The 21,815-nt window shown below is 30.7% G+C and overlaps 1 pseudogene; it reads left to right on the top strand.

The window, feature by feature from the left end:
* The first annotated feature begins 18,458 nt into the window (after positions 1 to 18,458).
* Positions 18,459 to 19,276, top strand: LOC149193499 (gibberellic acid methyltransferase 1-like; annotated as a pseudogene).
* The last annotated feature ends 2,539 nt before the right edge of the window (positions 19,277 to 21,815 follow it).

Genomic DNA, 21,815 nt, shown 5'->3' with positions numbered 1-21,815 from the left:
ATTGAATCAATCATGTTACAATCTTCACTCCCTCACTAAGATTAAAATTCTATGTGTTGAAAACCATGTTTCCAAAACCCCCAAAAACAGACACAAACAACTACCCTTTTTAGCTCAATCAATTCATCCCCAAACCCCTAGATTTGTGGGGATGGGCTTACCAACCCCCTTGTGATCCCCCTAGCATGTTTGAGGCATACATATATCACATGGGGCTAGTCATGAAAATAATATATCACATAGCCAATATTATCCCACTTGTTCTTTCAATTGCATACATGGGGGATCAGGTTTACTTGATCAACAATCCAAAGTAATAATACCCATTATTTCTCTACACCATAAAAAATAATCAATTCTTATAATTTTTTTTAAACAAACTAAAACATTATTTAAAGAATGTACCTTCACCAAGATCACCTTCTTTTCTTCAATCATGCCTCTCACAAAGTGATACTGAACATCAATGTGCTTTTATTAGAATGATAAGTTAGGTTATTTTCTTTAAATATTTCACTTTGGCTATCACAATATAACCTTAGATCCTATTGTAAAATCCCAATAGATAAAAATAATAGGTATAACCATACAAATTTGTATCCTTCATGAGTGACCTCCATGTATTGAACTTCGATAGTTGAGAGTGCAACTCGAAAATGTCTCTCACTCATCTAACTAATTTCTCCTCGAAATAGGTTAAAGAAAAAAACATGTAGATTTTTTATGATCCAAATATACACCCCAATATATGTAAAATAAAACCATGTGTGTCCAGCACTTTATCTACTCCAAGTTTTCTTAGTAGCAAATAATCGATGTAAAATAAAACCATGTTTGTCCAACACTTTATCTACTCCAAGTTTTCTTAGTAGCAAATAATCAGTATTGCCATACAACTACCAAAAAGCCCTACTTATAGTTGACTAATGTTCCTTCCCTAGTTTTGACACAAACTTTCTCAAAACTCCCACTGCATGTGTAATTCTTGTTCTAGTAGAAACCATTACATACGTCAAAATTCCTATAGCACTACAATAGGGAACATTGGACATGTCCCCTTCCTCTTCTTATGTTATTGGACATTATTCTGTTAATAAATTTACAACTACAAAAATATAAACCTGGATTTATTTACACTCATGCATGTCAAACCTTCAAGATATGTCTTAATATATTTTCATTACCTAAACCAAAGTCTCATATTTTCTACATTCCTTTTGATGGCCATTCCCAAAATAAATATTTTAGCATCAATACCTTTCATGTCATTTTTAGAGAACAATTGAGTATGAGATCCTTGATAATTTCCCAAATCAACAAGATATCATTGACATAAAATAACATATAAATAATATGTTCAACAGTTATTTTAAAATAAAAACAGTGATTAAGTTTATTGATTGTGAAACAAAATCCCAATATATAAGTATTAAAAGTTTTATGTGACATCCCTAGAGATTTTTTAAACATATATGGTGGTTTCCATCTTGAAAACAAGCTCTTTCTTTACCTTCACTACAAAATCTTGATAGTTATTACATGTTGATGCTTTTCTCAAGGTCCCTATGTAGGAATGTTGTTTTCACATCTTTATGCTCAACTTGAAGATCAAAATTACAAAAAATAAAAAAATGAATAGAAGTTTATATAGCAATAAGAGGAAATTTCCCCAAAATCAATTTCAGCTACCTAGGAATACCCCTTTGCTACTGATTGGACTTTATACTTCTTCACTTTATCTTTTGCATTGCAATTATTCATACATATCCATTTTCTATCAGTAAGATTTATTCCAATTGAAAACTCGACTATATCCCAAACATTATTCTCAACAAAGACTACCATTTCTTCAACCATGGTCCTCTTCCAGAATTTACCATCCTCAAAATCCATTTCTTCCCTAATGATTCTAGGATCATCATTCGTTATTGACAAAGAAATAATAGAGTGGAAATCAAGTGCATTATACCCTTCCACTATCCTTATTCCTCAAATCAATGCCATTAATACTAAAGTATCAAGTTCTTCTTGTTGTAATTCATGTTATTTTATTTAGTCATATTTTTCGTACTTCAACTCAAAATCTATATTTTTTTCTTTTTCCCATTACAGGACATCATTTTTGGTAATATATTTGAGCTCTCTAATGAAAATGGCATGAACATAAACAACCTTCAATTTTTCTAGGTATCAAATTTTATAACATTTCAAGAAATCTTTATAATAAACAAATATACATGTTTCAACGTTATTTTCCAACTTACTCCTATATTCTTTTGGAACATGTACATCACTATCAAAATAAAAAAAAACTATGAGATGTTTAAGAGAGGGTTTTTCAATAGTCCATTCCTCGTGCAGGGACTTGTTAACCATTGTTGATTAGGCTGATCAATTTACCAGAAAACAAGTAGTATTCATTACCTTTGGCTAGAATTCCTATCCTAACCTAACATCATTAAACATTCTTGTTTATTTTTTCATGAATGTATTCTTCATCCTTTCCACAACCCCATTATTCTGAATTATGTATAGAGTATTCTTCCAATATGTGATGCGAAACTTATTACACAATTCTTTGAATTCATTCCCACAAAACATTCCACCACTTTTTTTCCTTGATAATTTTATTTTATTTTATTTTAAACTATTTGAATTTACTAAAGAGGTTAAATTTATCATGATGAAATATATGCATGTATTCCTTGATATGTCATTGATGAATGAAACATGGTACAAAATAATACCTAATGATAGAATAGGGACATGTTCAAGCAAATAATTATGTACTAACTCGAAGATTACATTTTCTCTTCTAACACCGAATGAGAATGTTATTTGATTTGTTACCATATATGCAATGTTTATGAAAATCAAGATATACAATCAATTAGAAACATAATAAACCATACCCTTATTGTGTAACGATAATAGCTCCTCCTTTCCATCATGTCCTAATTTTTTATGCAATGGCGTTGTATTTCCTCCAAATAGAATAGGTGTTTTACATTATTCATGTATGTCCTTACAAATAACATATTTGTTAAAGAAAATATATTTGTTACACTCATTAGTGAATATTTCTCCCAATAGGTCATATATAGTTCTAGAAAAAACTACCCTAGTGACACCATTACACCTTGAACCATCCTACATGTTTCCTTTTCAAACACAATATCTATACCTACACCACTTATCTTCAATGTAGATATCAAGTTTCTAGCAATAATTGGAATTTGTAGAACCCAAGGGAGCATTCTATCCATTCAATCCTTGAGTATCAAAATTACATTTCTTCATCATATAATTCTAGTTGTCAATTCAACTTTTGGGAAAACATCATCTCCATCATAATTTCATATTCAAAAAATCACTCCTTGAGGGGAATTAAATGAATGAAACCACCAAGTAATCAATTATATTTCATGATAAACTTGTGTTCTTAAATTATATAGGTATACATCCCCTCAATCCTCTGAGGGGGGTTTCCCTTCTATAGAAGGAGCATTCTCAAATTCATTCCTCTTATGAACACTCTTCTATATTGACTGTGTTGTATAATACCCATCGTTATGACATTCCAAGAATTTCCTTAAGTATTTTCTTAGATATTTATATCCACCTCCATATTTAGATCTCCCACTAGAGGACATATTTTTAATTCTATCTTGGGAATGTCCTTTTATAGGTAAGGAGTCCACATTCTAACTACCCATGATTATATTCCTTATTTTGTACTCTACCCAAGGGGATAATATGGGATTCCAAGGGAGGTGCCTAAAGGGAATAATATTATAAAAATAATCACGTAGGCCATTCAAGTTAAAGTTGAATAGGTCCAATGTGTTATTAGATAAGGGCCGCTATGGCTATTATTATTGAATAAATGTATTGGAACCCCATTAAAAAGGTTCCCTACGTAGATAATGGTTTGTTATGATTAGAGTTTTATAGAGTTATCTTAATAACTATAAATAATGATGGATAATTTCTTTTTTTGTTGTGGAATATTATCGTAATTGCAGTGTTAGTTCATTAAAAGGTTTTCCCTCAAAAAGGCAAGTGAATAGTAATGGATTCTTTACATAAAAGGATCGACTTTAATATGTTTGCCTACCATAAGGGTTTTGTTGTATGAAACATTGTGAATATTTTTATGAGATTCCATGTTCATATATTGGATATTTAACATTGTTATCAAAGCAGTTTGCCTAGCCAAATTGTGCATTCTTTTGTGTGGATAGTTTTTGAGTGAAAAAAAAGGTATATGAAATTTAAATGAACTCTTGTAGTATTTTGTGATGAATTTGTAAAAAAGGATTGTGGATTTGAATTCCTTACAAAATATTTCCTAGTTAAAATTTTAAAAATAAAAATAAATTAAATTATCTCAATCAAAGTTCAGGAGGTCAATATATTACTAATTTAAAATCAACAATTTAACCAAAGACTATTATGGTTGAATGGATTGTAGAGCTTAGAATATTTTACAATGGCCTTTGATTTAAATTTAACCAACACAAAATGATAAATTTCAGACGTTTTCTTTTATATATGATAGGTTATATTTTATTCGATGAGAACTAAGTAAGATACCTACCAATTTAGTTATCTGCTAATTCTGATCCCATTTACCCATACACATTTTTCATCCTTGAAGTCATGTGAAGGAAATAGACTATGTTGAGTATTAAATATATACACTCACTATCATGCATACATAACATACATATTTTCCTATGCTATCCTTTTCAGCATAAGATATTCTCCAAAAGTATCATACCCACAATGATCAGTTTAAGAATTTCCCTCTTGGATTTTATGGTTGTATCATTTGGCCATATCTATCTATATATTTATCTATCTATCTAGTTATATATATATATATATATATATATATATATATATATATATATATATATAGATAGATAGATAGATAGATAGATATGTTGCAATTGTGAGGTAGTTATATAATAGACTAATTAACAAACCATTCCATGATTCAATGTTCTAAGTCTTTATTTCGCAACAATCTTGAACGCTTCCTGCATCCATCACATACTAAAGATTCATTCAAAGGTTGTCTAGATCCATTTGTATATTGTAAGGGTTATTACATTCCCTCCTTATATTCCATATTCTTCCAAAATCGGCTTGAATCTTACTCACTTTATACTTATTGAAATTGATAAACGGCTTATATCTTTCTAAGTTTTAGCAACATTGTTTCCCAAAAAATTTCATGTCTATTTAGTATCTTGGAGTGACCCTAGTCATGTTACTCACAATTTAAAAGTCTCAATTATGTTTTCTTACTACACTGTTTCTAAGGCTAATATTTTTCATCATAAGTTATTATAAATTTTTCATCACAACTTACCTCCATTTTGTTGATTTTTAAGCAAGTATTTCATCTAACAATTTTATATATATATTAAATATAGAGAACTCATTTCTCATGTTTTCTTGACTCATTTATTGGACAAATTTCTCCTTTGTTTATTTCTCACACACTAAAGTTCCAATTATTGTAAGATCAATTTGTATGATTTTTATTACTCAACTAGGTCGAACATATTTATCTTCAAGAGTCTAACAACTTTTATATGCAAAAATATCCTATTATATATAGGAAAACTTACAATTTTTTAAGACGTATTCAAATAGTATGTATCCTTTCCCTTCATAAAGAGGGACATGCTAGCCGGTTATTACTATATTCAACTGAAACTGCCACGTCACTTTTTAATGTTTAATTAAGTGTAAAGGATTTCCATTATTCCTATCCTACACCATTGATAATCCCATTAAATCATACTTATACTTATATTTCATTTACCAATATATTCTCGTTTTATGTAATACAAGGTTATTGACTCCCCCTTTCAAATTCTTTTCTAATTCTTATATATACCCTTTAATCTTTATATGTATTTACATATAATGCAAGATACTAAAGGTGCTCACATATTATTGTGTACTATGCGCCACCTTTTCTTCTAACATACCTATATGGTATTCTATAATTAATTAACAATATAGGAATTGTTACCTTGTTAATCTACATATATATATTTCTTCATTGCTACAGACCATAAAGTTCTCTCTCTAGCCATTCTTCATTATTCATAGGATTATGATTTACTGACTCACATGTGTTTAAAATAATTATTCTAAACAACTAATTGCTCTCTCTAAGCGCCCAACACGTCAGTTCTAGTTAGTAAGAGTATCCCAATTAATTTAGTTAGTATTCTTACAACTTAGGCTGATTAATGAAATTTATTTCGACTACTCACAAGATTCTTTCACTTTCCTTGATTTGGCTCCATAACATGGAAGTTTTATCTGTTTCCTTATATGTTAAAAATATTGTAATATCTTATTTCAAGTGTAGTTGGACTATGATACCACTTGTAAAATATCTTACTTCAAATAATGTTCCAATTTTCATATTTTTTTTTTTTAAATTACATGTGGGAATCTATTATAGAAGGCACAACCTTTATTTTTTTTCTTGCATCAATTTTCAACTCTGCTTTATAAACTCTCTGCTTTATAGACTTTCAATTTGCACTTTTCTTGTGTTTTTTGAAATTACATGTGGGAATCCATTATAGAAGGCACAACCTTTATTTTTTTTCTTACATAAATTTTCAACTCCACCTTACAAAGTCCGAATCGCCAATTTTTTTTGCACATAACTTTGTCTATTTTGGTTTTATGTGTTATTGCTTCGTTCGATTATGATGAATGCCTTTAAGAAGAAGTTTGTTTACATAGTTCCCATATTTTCTTGTCCTTATTTAATAATATTCTTAACTTCTCTTAAGTCACTATACTAGGAATACTAACCGCACCATACACTAACATAGCCTATTACCACATTACAACTATTTTTTATAATCATAACTAAGCACATTTTCTTTGCTATTTTGTTAGAGATTGGATCAAATTAGTAGTGCTCTCTCTTTGAGGCTTAGATTTTTTTTCCAATTAATACTTTCCTACAAGCGTGGAGTAGTCTCATCTAGAAATGAACCTACCAATCCTATACTAGTCTTTCTCACTGAACTTAGGACTACCTCTAGACAACTGGTTCTTATCTAACTTGGCTTAGACTCTAACCTAAAATCCCCTTTATATTTATTTGCACACAATACCATATTTCCTCAACCTTTTCACAAACTCACATAATACTGTAACAGAGATTTCTTTAAGAAAATTACAGTTACACATTTCTACAAGGGAAAATTCTCTCTCTCTCTCCCTATATATATCTTTTCCTTCGTGGAAATGACATAACAAGTAACAAATCAATGTACTTATCTTTTTTGTAGATTTATGATTCAACCAAAAAAGCACTAGAGACAAGAGTGGTCTACCCGACAAGTGAGCACAGTGTTAAACACCATAATCCCCCATTAGCAATCAATTTAGGATTCCATTTGCCAATCAACTGAAGAATCCTTTGTTGTTAGCATTCTGCCAACCTCAACAACATTTAGGATTCCATTTGCCAATCAACTGAAGAATCCTTTGTTGTTAGCATTCTGCCAACCTCAACAACATCCTGTTCGAGGTTCAAAACTTACATATTTATTTCCTCTCTTGGACCTCCTCCAACCAACTACCAAATTTTCAAGGTTGCCTCAGGTTTCTTCCCTCTTCCATATTGACTCCCTTGTCCAAACTAATATTATTAATCTTGAGAGAGAGGAATAGTTGTCACGTAACTATCTAATAAGTGAAACCCTAATTTAACACTCTTTCCCATAGTTTCTGGCTAACCATAGTTAATATTAGTTAATAAAAATAAATGACATTTATCATTTATATATTTCCTTTTGCATGGCCCATAGTTTTACGTGTTCATTTTTAGTAAAACAAGATATTTATATTTCCATAGTTAATATTAGTTAATAAAAATAAATGACATTTATCATTTATATATTTCTTTTCGCATGGCCCATAGTTTTACCAGGTCATTTTCAGTAAAACAAGATATTTACATTTCCTAAAGATCACATGCCCAAAATAGCTGTTACCATGACTAGATTGATTTTTTTCCACAGAATCCCAAACTGTGATCTTTTAACCATGGAGTTCCTTATCATAACATTATATCAAGTATTCTAATTCGTGTAGAGATATATATAATCATAATTTCATTATGACCCACATTGAATGCTAAAATGATATTATTATTAATATTATTTTTTAAATATAACCAAAAAAATATTATGTAAAGAATTGAATTAACTTTATAACTTCATGTTACTAGGATCGCTTTTATTATTACTTGTCCTTGAGCATTGGAAAATTTTACTTTATTTAACATTAAAATATTTTTTTAACTTTCTTTTTATAAATATATAAATAATAATTTTACCACTTTCTTTCTATAAATATATAAATAATAATTTTACATCTTCTTACCATATCAATTTTACAAGATGCATATTAAATCCAAATATACCAAGTGCCAAGTCCCGAGAAGTTGAGCAAGATCAATTTTATGAAGATGCAACCCTTTATACAGTGTTGAAATACTTCATAACATCATCATCAGTGAACTCAGACATTATTTAAATTAATTTAAAATATAATATAATTTATAGTTTCTATTTCATATCTCAAATATATTAAATTAATTTAAAATATAATATAATTTATAGTTTCTATTTCATATCTCAAATATATTTAAGTATTAGGGTTTTATTTGCCAAATAATATTTTTATAAATTAATATAAATTATAGTATAGTATTAGTGATTTATGTTGAAAATTTTGAAAAAAAATAATAAATATTTATTTATCATTTTTTAAATTATTAATTTAATTGTTGAAATTTAAATTTGTAAATTAATAAAAATTAATTATTACTTAAACTTCATTTGGCGTAATATACTAATAGACAAAATGACTTTTTCACCTGAATCTAGAAATATAATTTCAAGAAACATTGTGATTTATTGCTATTTAGAAAGCACATTTTTTTGCATAAATGGATTATGCACACTAAAAACCGCAGTAAATTAGACAACACGAGCATAATATTTTTAAAATTTTGTACTGGATTTTGAATATTGACAAAAAATGCTCTAAAAAAAATAATCTCGTCTATTAATTACACTACGTAAACTAAAATCATAATTCACAAAAAAGTTCTCTAAAAGGAATAGTCTCATCTATTAATTACACTACCTAAACTAAAATCATAACCTTGATATTATTATTCCATTTATAAATTATAGCTTTTAATTCTTGATTTATTTATTTATAATTTTTTAGTTTCACCAATAAATTGAGATGCACATTAGAATATATACTATTTATTATAATTATTGTTAAAGTGTTTTATGGGTCCATCCATAATTTATATAATAAATTTATTACTATATTAAATTTTGATAATCACTACCTTATATTAATAACAAATATCTTTTTACTAATGTTAAATGATTTTAATTTTATCCCAATTATTTTCTTATGTTTTGTTTGTTAAATTTTTAAGATGATCAAGTTAGATTATTGTCAGGTGGATTTATTTAAAATTTATTTACCTTTTGTATTTATATATATTTTAATTTCAACATATCAAGCTCACATTTTTTTTTTTCTAATTTACTTTTCCTCACATTTAAAAAATGATGATAAACATTCTTACATTATGCCTATACACGTACTATACTCGCTTGCCCAAAAATATAAGATTTATTTCACTAAGAATTACTTTATCTCTTTAAAGTTAATATAAAATTACATTAATCAATATGGATATCCAACCATTTTATTTATGGTTGAAATTGAGACTACAATAATTTTCCAATGTTCCCTACATAATAGTTATAATATCAATGATAAATCAAGGAATCATAATAAGAATAAGATTATTGATGTTTTAAAATTCAAATCAAATTTGTATATTCTTTTTTTTGCTTTATTGAAATTGTTGTCTTTATTTAAAGAATATTTTATATTTACGCCGTAAGGTGTTCCCTCTGGGAAGAACTCCCCTCCCATGCCACTGGTGCTTCAGTATACCATTGATTTAGGTGCTAGAAGATAGAATTAATTTGGGCCACTTGATTGATTCGACTAGTATTAGTATTAGTCAGTTACAAAATGGTTATGTTAGTTACTAAATGGCTCTGATGACCTTAGAAAGATCCAAACAACCCTGGAATGGATGGCACTGTTTTCTCCCCTCCCTGGCTTAGGCCACTCCATCATCTTCACCACGGGACCTCTGACGAACTAGGGATCTGGCAAGTATGTTGTTGCTTAACGGTCGCACCGAGGTTGTTTCACCAGTTGTTTCACTAGGAATAAAGGGATCAAGAATGGCCTACACATGTTGTCATCACCATGCCATGAGTAGACACAGTCCCCTCATGGTTTCTTCTTGGCCGGACATGGAGGATTTTCATATGCTACAAGGTTCGAATCATGGGCGGGGCAGTTACAACAATTCTAACAAGTCTCGTATCACAAGGCAGGAAACGAACGTGTTGGAGTTGACTCCATGTTTTCAGTCCTCTGTTTTCATTAATAGATGATGGTGTGTTTTTCTGTCTTGTCTATGGCATTGCCTGATAAAGCAATGTGCTAAAGAAAGTCATTTGAAAAGACTTGATAGAGATGATCAAAAAATTATTTCCAATATCTTATTTCTTGGGAGAGAGTTCTGGGCTCAAGATATACTAGGCCTTTTTCCTCTGTAATACATCTTTGCAGCAATTGAAACTAAGTCTTTATGATCTCCAAGAGCTCTTTCTTGTCACGCCAGAAAAGAGTGACAATATCGAGTTCATCTTGGAATAGAATAGTGATATCTTGTAGAAGGCTCTCCATCTACCTCAAATTAGTCTATAGAATGTGAGGATTATCCTCCTTGTTAATCACATCCTTCAACAGTTCCATGACCAGGACAACCATGCAGTTGTTTATGGTGTTGCCTGATAAATAAATGCGCTAAAGCAAGTCTTCTTGAATCCCTTGATAGATATTTTCAAAAGATGCGCTCCATTCTCTTATTTGTTGGGAGAGTGTTGTGGGATCAAGATCTAATAGGAATTTTTCCTCTATAAGAGAACTTTGCATCAATTGAAAGTAGGTTTTCATGATCAACATGGGCTCATTCTTTTGACCTCAGAAGAGAGTGGAAATATCAGGTTCATCACAAAATAAGGTGGTCCTCTCTTGTAGAAGGCTCTCCATATGTTTTAGAAGGTTCTTCATATGTTTCCAAATCTAAGGATCCTCCTCCTTGTTCATAAAATCCTTCAATATTTTGGTGACTCGGGTGACCACACAGCTATTTATGATGTCGCCTGATAAAATATTGTTCTCAAAAAAATAATTTTGAAAGGGATTTCACATGACACTGTCAAGACAGCTTTGGCACAATCCCTCCGAGCGATGGAGTAGGAATTTTGCCTATTTAAGCGAATTTTGCAGTAGTTTTGACCAAATCTTCATGACCTCCAGAGGTTATTTTTGTTCATACCCAAAGAAGAAGGAAATATCTTGTACAATTATCCTCCTTCTTAATTACTTCCTTTATCAACACGATAGCAAGGTTGATTATGTCATTGATTGTGGTGACAATTGCCATGGATTTCTTGTTATTGTGGGAGAGTAGCATAGAGAATGTGAGTACTAGATCTGTGGCGAGAGTTGTGATGAAAATTAAGGGACGAGAGTTGTGATCCAAAGTAAGGGATGATATTATAACACTTTTCTTTCAGAGCTCTAGTAGCAATGCTCTTCCCAAGACGCTGATATATTTTTCCACAACAAGAGAAATAATTTATGTTCTCCAAGCAGCATCACCACATCTTTGGAAAATTGATATAAAATCTCAACAACTTTAGCTAAGTTGGGTGCCATCCTTCGTAAAAAATTAAAAATATCTTCCTATGGTCTCCATAGCCCCACAAAATGGGTCATTACGAGCTCTTAAAGCAAACCATTAAGAACTCAAACTCATGGATTTCATTAGCTCATAATTGGAAAAATCAACTCTATCGATGGGATCAATGGAAAATATTAGCAACCATCCTCAAATTTAATGTATACTCTTGTCAGTATTCACTTAATCTTTTTTATCACTAAGATTCTATATTTGATGATATTAATCTTCAGTTCTCTTAAGGCCATCAAAGATTTACTTTTATCCTCCATTTATATTATGGATGTTCATTTATAATTCATTAATTATGAAGGGAATATTTAAATTGATAAATATACGTTCCTAAAAGGGAGGATATGAGGATTGTGACACCAAGGTTTTTCAAGGAATGCAATTTTATTGCCTTGATAAACCCTTGGTTTCCATGGCCTTAGAGAACTAGAAGGAACAAGAACCAAAATCACTTGATAGAATTAGAAGGTTGAAAGTCAAGTTTACCATATTTTATGAAATATCATTTTGACTTAGCTTCAAAGGCTTATATAGAGAAGAGGAAATGGTGGAGCTCGTGGGTCCCTCCACTTCTTCAAGCACAAAGCTCCCACTCAATTATAATTGAGGATGAAACAAAGGAGTAGAAATACATGAAGGGGAAATCTCTAAGTACCTCCTCTCATCTTCGCCCATCTTAACCCTCCTTCTATTTAAACTTTGTATTAGTCTTATACTTATAATTTTTGTTCTAATTTCATATTTGTACAAAGCTTTACTATATTTGTTGTGTTATTCCATATACATTAGTAAGAACAATCTCATAGACCTTATAAATAGATGGTAAAGTCTTAATAAATTTATGGACGAAGGGTTAATCCTTAATTTTGTTTTTAATAAGCCACACACAAACATGCATTATTATAATATAAATTTAAATTAGTATAAAAAATAACACACATCTAACTAACAAAATTATTACAATAAATATTATTATTGATAATTCATTTTAATAAGATAACTCCTAAACAAACAAAAAAATCATAAAAATACAAAAATTAAAATAAATTTTACACCACTACAAAACAAACTTTTTCATAAAAATAAAAAAATACAAAGATTAAAATAAATTTAAAAAATAAATAATTCAATTTAAAAAAAAAAAAAAAAAAAACTTACACCACTACAAAACAAAAGAAATATTTAAATCTCCAATATTTGAAACAATAGAAATTCAATTCAAAACCAATTAGCATATCTTCCCAATTCAATGAATTCAAACATCTTATTTTATTTAGTGTAGTTGCCAAAGAATGCGTTAAATAGAGAGCAAAGATCTTTATCCTTAGTAACTATTGACCAGGAGATTCTAATTTGGTTTTTTGATTAAACATACATATGTGTTTTCCCTGGTAACACTTGTGTTTGAATTATTTTCCTACTTGAATGGTTGGAAGTATTTTCCTACTTGAATGGTTGGAATTTATCCACACCGTATTTGAATATGCCAGCCTTATTTGAATCTCAAATAAAGTTTGCATATTCAAATAGGGTGTGGATAAATTCCAACCATTAAAGTAGGAAAATACTTCAAACACAAGTGTTACTAGGGAAAATACATATAGACGTTTAACCAAAAGACCAAATTAGCATCTTCTCGTCAATAATTACTAAGAATAGATATATTTGTTATCCCTGCAATGCATTCTTTGGAAACTACCATAAATAACTGAAAAGAGAGAACCTCATATTGTGGATACTCCAGTCATCTCAATGATTCAATTTTTGAGACCTCCCTCTTTAACTAAAATCTAAAATTCTACTTACACCCTTTGCCAATATCTAGTGACACTTTCACTATCATCATGGAAGAGTCACAATTTAATGCTACTCCTTTCTATGCTATTGCCTTAAGATGTTTCCTCTGTAGCATATCGTACAATTGCTAATTATGTTAAAAGAGATAAATACCAACTCAAAAAAATAATTACACATATCCCTCATATTAGACTATGAAATACACATGTAACTGTAGTTATGAAATTGTGAGAAATTTTAAATAAATCTAAAGTCATTACTTATTATTTTTTAGATTTTATAATGAAATCATTAAAGCTCAATTATATTCAAAAGAATTGGAATAAACTTGCATAATACATTTAACTTGTACACTTCAAATTAATTCGCAAAGTTTATATATATATTACTTTACATATGTTGTAATTTTAAAATTAAATAAACCATTTTTTTTTACCATGATAAGTAAAATCAAAACTTTTAAGCTTTGTTGTTTTTTGGGATTATTAAAATAAGATTAAAATGTTTTGGAACATTTTGAGGAATATTTTCCTAAGAACTAAAACATTTGTGTTAATGAAAATTTGAGTTGAGGTGTAAAGTTACATCATAAGGGGGCTATTTCCAATAATTATTTTACAATTCTATATTTCTTATGAATGGCTAATAGGTAAAAAGTTTTCCGTTAATTAAGATCAAACGTAATACTTTTATAGGTATATATATGTCAAACAAACATGTGAAATTATATGTCATTTACAAACTAACCTACTTAGTATATAAAGGGGGATTACATCATCGGGCCCGAATTCCCCCATCCGAGAGGACATAGTTACATTAAGATTAGGAAAAATGTGTCCCCCATTGTTGTTGACATTTTCTTGAGGAAGAGGGTTTTAATTACTGCTTTAGGAGACTATAAAGAAACTCTTCTAATCGCTGCAAATACCATAGAGCTCATACTCATTTTTGCACATCAAGGTTTGGCATCCAACCAACAAATCCATAATTATGCTCATATTGGAGATCAGTTCATTGTGTCATAGCTATGGGGAGATAATTTATTCTTGAAGATGTGTTATTTGCACCATTATCTACTTATATTCCTATCTCAATAACCTCCACATGGTTTTGTGTCTCCACTTTGTCACTCTATATCCTATAATTAGATTGAGTGGGAATAAGAGATAGTGTAAAGCGCAAATATAATCTCCAGCCAATATTTGAGTATGTCCTTTTGTATTTTATGTTGCTAGTCACTACAGCCTTTCATGTTAGTGATTTTTTTAGGGTGAGAGACATGAATGTCAATCATTGCTTCAGTGTTGTAGTTCCTAGATAAATATTAACCAATGAATAAAGGTGCCAATTGATCAAGATTAACAAATCCACTCCTACTCTCTAAACTTGGAAAAGAAAGCATAACTATGGGGATACACTACACAACCTTGTGCATGCTTTTAGGGATAACAATTCCAAATGGAAACATATAGCAATGAACCCAAAATCCAGAAAGCATGAATTATATAATGCCTAAAAGAGATAGGAATTACCAAGGATTTCCTGTATAGAACTACTATTTGACTTTGATGGATCCAGATGATGTACACACCAAGGGATTTATTCATACAGGATTGAAACACCTCAAGAGTAAACAAGGTCTTATAGTTCACATCATGTTGATTTTTTATGAGATTTTCCCCCATCGACTAGAATGTAGAGGATGAGAGGTTGTGACCGTTGAGTAAATCACCATGAAGACTCCCAATTCCCCAACCAAATTTGGCCATTTAATACATATAAATATGTGAAAAGAAGGAGAAAATTCCCAAAGCAGGTGTTTAAGATAACCCCACTTACCCAACAAAATGAAATTTGAGTTTCTTTTCCTTGCCTAAAGGCCTATGATATGTCAACTTTCCATGCTTATATTATATGTCATCCTAATCAAGAATATAATGGCATGATAGATGTGACCCTCCCTTATACACACAATCGTTAATTTTACATGTTTCCAACCCTCCAAGCACTGTCCCTCATTCACAATTGACACAAAATCATACCAAGGATACCAACATGTGAATTTATTGAATATGATTATACATCCATGTATGACCTCATGGTTTCAATGAGGCAAAATTTGACGTGCTCTCCTTCTGCAAGATTGTGTGAAAGGACAAGACATATTCGACACACTCTCAGAGCATGAGCGCCCAACTTTTTGTATACACTAACAACTAGGGGAGCAACCTTGAAGGCTTTGAAACTCCTAAAATGTTAATAATTGTGGATACATGACTAATGTTCCTCGAATATGCCATTTCGCACCATTTTTCTAACTATTTTTTAATGAAGAGGTTAATGTTATTTGGATAATAGGATGGGTCTGAATTGCTCACTAACATTAACCCTAATTAATCCTTTTGGTAACTATGTACTTGAGATAATCAAACAATTAGCTAATTGATTGTTTTTCATAATTATCACTAATCTCATAAGATTTGAATTCATTTAATTTTATCACAATTTTATTTATGATACCCTTTAAAAGCATGTCTTTGGGTGATGTTTTCTTGGCCAATAGTTAAGGTCGTTTATTCCTAATTAATCCTTGTGCTAACTATGAACATGAGATAATCAAACAATTAGCTAATTGACTTTTTTCTCACATGAGCTATCATTAGGTATTGAAGAAGGGCCTAAACCTCATAGTAATTATTAGAGGGAATTCCTAATCCCAACAAAAACTTTAGTGTAATGTTTTCATCAAAATAAGCTAAAAAATCATAAAATTGGTTATTTTCGATATTTTCAAATAAGATAATTAAAATATATTCACATTTGAAAATTTTAGAATAATCTCACTATATGGCACCAATTATTCTTTATTGTCATTATTTGGTAAAACAAAAATGTAAAAATTCATAAAAAAAAAAAATCATTTTTAAACTTTTCAATAAATACTGAAGTATAATTTTCTTTGAAGCTTTTGAGATAAACTTCTATCGTCTACCTTGAGTCTCTAGAATATGATTAATAAATCTTTGCACGTGTAATTAAATCAAAATGATTTGTTATTTTAAAAAAATTAAAAATTTATAACTTATTTTTAGTGTCAAATCTTAAAAGCTCATGATAACTTCAAAACTACCAAGCATCTCGACGAATCAAATCTCTAAAAATATAAATCTACATTAAGTACAAAATTCTCAACCAATCAAATCTCTAAAAATATAAATCCACATTAAGTACAAAATTTAGGAAAACATTTTCGACTTACAATAAGTTAAAAATATATCTATACTAATAATGAGTAGATTTAAAGTCATAACTCAATTTTACAATAGAAATTATTCCTTTTAATATAATGTATAAATAAATATATGTGGTTGATAATAAAATCTAAAATTTATTATATATATATATATATATATATAAACATTAGATTAATAAGTTTGCTACCATCATATTTACATAGAGAACTAAAACTTCATCAGCTTTTATATAGGCGGGTATTTCACTGCTAATCTAGTCATATTTGCCAACCATATTTCCGCCAAAGTGTTTAACTTGTTTAATCCCTCCAACGATACAAGAGAGGCCAGGTCCCAGTTTCTAGTCCCCATTCTCCTCCCCACATGCAGCACTTATAATAAACAAAAACACTTAAAATTTCTCAGAGATTCTCAAAAACAAAGACATTTAAAATTTCTGAGAGATTCTCAAATTAACCATCCAGCAAGGATAATGGTATAAATACTTGAATTTATGTGTTGCATGCGAAGAGTATGTTGCGTTTGAATCTCCTCACTCTGTCGTTCCAACCTGCCACCATGGACGTGCTAGGCCGACTTCTCCTGCAGATTATTGCTGCGGCCCTAGTCAATAATAACATGAAGAGCAGAGCCGCGATTCTGCCCTCGCCTTCATTGGAGGATCAGGTGGACGGAAAGTTGTCGTCACAGAAGAAGCGGTTCAAGAAATATGTAGATTATCTCGATGTCTATGGCGAGTTATATGGTGCGAATTTGACAGTGATCACACCGGCAATGCGATTTATAACGACAGTAAATGCAGATTGTCAAGCTCGTATGTGCGAGTTATCATAGCGAATATGCGAGTTCTCACGGCGAATATGCGAATTACACTGTTGTGCATGCCAGTTAACTGCCCACACATGCGAATTATACGCGATTATCTGTGTATAAGCGAGTTCTCACGGCAAGGGCTAACCAGCCATATATTGAGTCATAAATGCCTTTGCCATCTATGTATGTGGTGCATGTCAGTGGGATAGCATACATAACTCCGGTGGGCGACCTCGCGTTTCCGGTGACATACGCGGGACCCACCAACGAGGGCCCGCCCGCCCCGTCTCGTTTTTGACTCCGGCGGCCAGCATGTGTTTCCGGTGGAGTATGCGGAGTAGTCGGAGAATGTGTTTCAGGCCGCGTGGGGATGAGCATTGACCCAGATAATTAATTACGTACATTTCTCCGCAGTCCGTCGTTTTACTCGCTGCTCCCAACACCAATCATGAAGCCGCGCGATTCACCGATTTGAATTTGAATTGATTTATCGCGCCAATTTCATTTTCATTTGCAGTCAATATCCGAGGATTGAATCGTGGAGTTTGGGTTGTTTTGTTACAGTGTTGTGGAATCGAGTCTGTTTGAGGTTAAGGAATGGGATGCAATGGACAAAACCTTTATGGGGCACCAGGGCTCTTCTTCCTCAATCACTTTGGATGGGTATGAAGGGTAATTCACATGTTGGAAGTTGCTTGAGATGGTTGGATCGCCAAGCTCCTTATTGCAGGTGCCTCAGATGTTGTGATGAAGGGTTTGATCTTATTTAATAATGGAAGAGTTTGTATCAACAAATGTGGGTAGGATATTGCAGAGGCGTATTCAAAGTAATCTAACAATGATCTCAACGTTCTCATAAAGTGCAGAGCTCAGGAGATGGCCGCAAGAAGCATGCTCTTCTTGTGTATGATGGGAGGCCAGACACTTGGCCTCCTGCAAAACAAGTCTCTGTGGGAGGAGAATTTTGTGGCCAGGACTTTGAAGATGCATGAGATGAATTGGTGACACAGGGAAGATGACAAAAAATAAGTCTTAAATTCTTATCAAATCATTTATAGTTAACAATGTGGATCTGAGAATGCAAATATTAATGGTATTAATCTTTTGGTGTTGTGATATCGATTGCAGGGGATTATCGGAAGAGATTTGAGAGACTTTTAAAATCTTCCATGGTATTTTCCGAATGCAGATGAGCTTAGAAAAGCAGTAAAAAAGTGTGGAGCTTTTGAGATTGAGAGTTGAAAGTGTGCGAGAGGGTGCCGAGTATGGGTGAGGAAGATTTTGAAGAGTATATTAAGAACCCAAAAATGTTTGGTTGTGTGAAATCCAATTTATTCAAGAGCTTTGTGTGTAGTTTGGTTGAAGCCCACATTGGCAAGGAATCTACAGAGATTTTTTCAGGTTTTTCCCTGAGAAGGCCTTAGCACTTCCACTGTGCAATCCACCTTCTAGTCTGTCCCATACATTGTCGCTTAACTTATAAGAAAGTAGTCGACAATGTCTACAAAATCATTTGAATTTTTATATGAGAAGGAATAAATTTACGTGAGAGGTAATCCTTTTGATCAAGATATTTATGTGGATTTGTAATATTATTTAGTATTCTTATTATTAAAACGACGGGGCGAATCTGTTATAACAAGTAATAAAATTTGAGATTTTTTTTTTTAATTGTATATTTAAAATGCAAATAAAATAGTCCAATTTCATTCTTGTCAATTCAATTAGGAAATATTTTGAAATTTATAATTGAGTTAACCTCAATTCAAAGTTAGTAAAGTCGGACTTAAAGGGAAGCCAATAATTAAACCTGCTGATTTTGAAAGTTCTGCTAATTTTGTAAGCCTCTCCATGAATTGTTTTTTATTTTTAACTTAGTGGTTTGTTTGGTACATTTCACTGTTTTAAAATTTTATTTGAGGTATAAAAAGCTAACAATTAGTTGTTTTTTATTTTATTCTAAAATAGGTGGCTTATATATATATATTTTGGGAAATAAAAAACTAACCATCATATTTAATTTAATTTTTAATTATGTTTTGTGGAGATGATAAAGTGGATTCATAGTAAATTATAAAATTATTTTATGTAAATGATATTATTTTAATTATAAAAATAAAATTAATAAAAATTATTACTATTATTATTTAATAGTTTGTTTTATTTTTTATTTTTAAATTGTAGATAAACATTTGTATTTATTTTATTTTAATTTTTCAAAAATTTTAAATAATAATTGATTAATTTTGTATTAATAAATAGTTTATAGTAAAAATGAACTATACTTTTATAAGTGATGTTATAAGGAATTTTTAATTATAAGTGAGTTTATAAGGAATTTTTAATTAAAATTTAAATACCTAATTTAAATTTAATCTGATAAATGTAATTGATGAGGACCCTTTTAAGTGATGTGATTGAGAGGATTGGAAGGTTGAATATTGATGCAACCCCATCTCAATCAGTGAAGAAACCTAAACCATCTCAAAAAGGTCCCCCAAAATGGCTCACCAAAACACTTGAAAGTATTCATTTTGATGAGGTAGAAAAGAGAGGAACAAGATTAGGTATTTAAATTTTAATTAGAAATTAGTTATCATATTATATATTGATTGAACATGCTTAGATTTTATTAGCATTTTTTGATATGAGTAAGGTTTCATTATGTTAAATATATATTGGCTTCATTGGCTTGTTATATTTGGCTTGATTCTCATAGATATCATAGTTACGTTTGAAGAGCTACGTGATAATTCCTGTGCATCAATGAATTTATATTTTTGCATAGCCATAGATTTCAGTATCATTTTTTATTTTTTATTATTATATGCAAGCTGTTGTTTGAAAATTAGCCTAATTGATAAAAGTAATCAAGGCAGTGAGAGTGCCATTCACCAATTTTCTAAGAGAAGAAGGCCCCAACCTCTTGAAAATTGTCTTTTTACCTTAAACCTTTCAAACACCATAGTTCTTTGCTTTCATTTACTTCTCTTCTAGAATAGAATGATGCTTCAAGTACATGCTAGTTAAAGAGATGAGTAGAAGACTATGAGCAACCACTCATCTTCACTCTCATAGATGAGGAAGGTTGTAGTGCATTCTCATCCCTATAACTAGTATTGGCTCTATATTAACTAAGTTGAGTAAAAGATTGTCAGAATGTCCACTTGCCTCCACCAAGAAGGAAGGCCCTAGTGCATTAGTTATCCTTTTTGATTGAAAACCCCTTTGATCATTTTCCCATCATTTGAGTGAAAACTTGGAATTTTTGAGATGATTGCATAGAGAAGTTGGATTTGTGTGAGAGATCATAGTATATGCCTAGTTTGAAGTATTCTTAAATCAAGTAACAGTGATTTCATTACAAGCTTGTGTGAATATGTTAAGAGTTTTGTTTCATGATTCTTGAATTGAGTTGTTAGTTTTGATTTAGAAGTGACAAATAATCTAACTTAACTCATATTACATACTTTAGTGTGCTTCAAAGTTTACAAACACTAAATTGATATAAAATCATGTCGACTCACAAACACCCCTTCAAATTAGGGGGGGGGGGAATGTTATACACCTAATCCTTTGGGATTGGTTAGATAACTTGTAAATATGTAAATAAAAGGAAATATGAGTAGTTATAAAAGGAATCGACCTTGGAAGATGAAATAAAGGGTCACTCTTGTATGTTATATAAGTCTATTTTCATCAATGCAATATCAATATGATTCACGACTCATATTCCTTGGCTCGACAAATTGAAACACGAAAAACCATATAATTCTTCTCTTGAATCAGAAATCGTTGATCTTAGATGAGTCATTAGTGAGTTGGCTAAGCAAAGGCAGAATGATGTTCATTCCATGGCTCCACCCTCATCTTCTATATTGGATTATTTAATTATGTCAATTTAAGCTTGTCAAATCATTGACATAATAGCCCCAATAAATATGCTAGAGTCTAAATGATATTCATGGTAGAAAACACAAGTTTTTTGGCCTTATTAATCAACTTTTGTTATAAATTTTAAA

Source organism: Pinus tabuliformis, chromosome 2_2 (genome assembly GCF_031772625.1).
Source record: "Pinus tabuliformis cultivar Carrire ecotype Pingquan chromosome 2_2, CPIR1, whole genome shotgun sequence".
Taxonomy (NCBI): Eukaryota; Viridiplantae; Streptophyta; class Pinopsida; order Pinales; family Pinaceae; genus Pinus; species Pinus tabuliformis.
The sequence above is the reverse complement of the archived record's forward strand: the minus strand, read 5'-3'. Positions and strand labels throughout refer to the sequence as shown.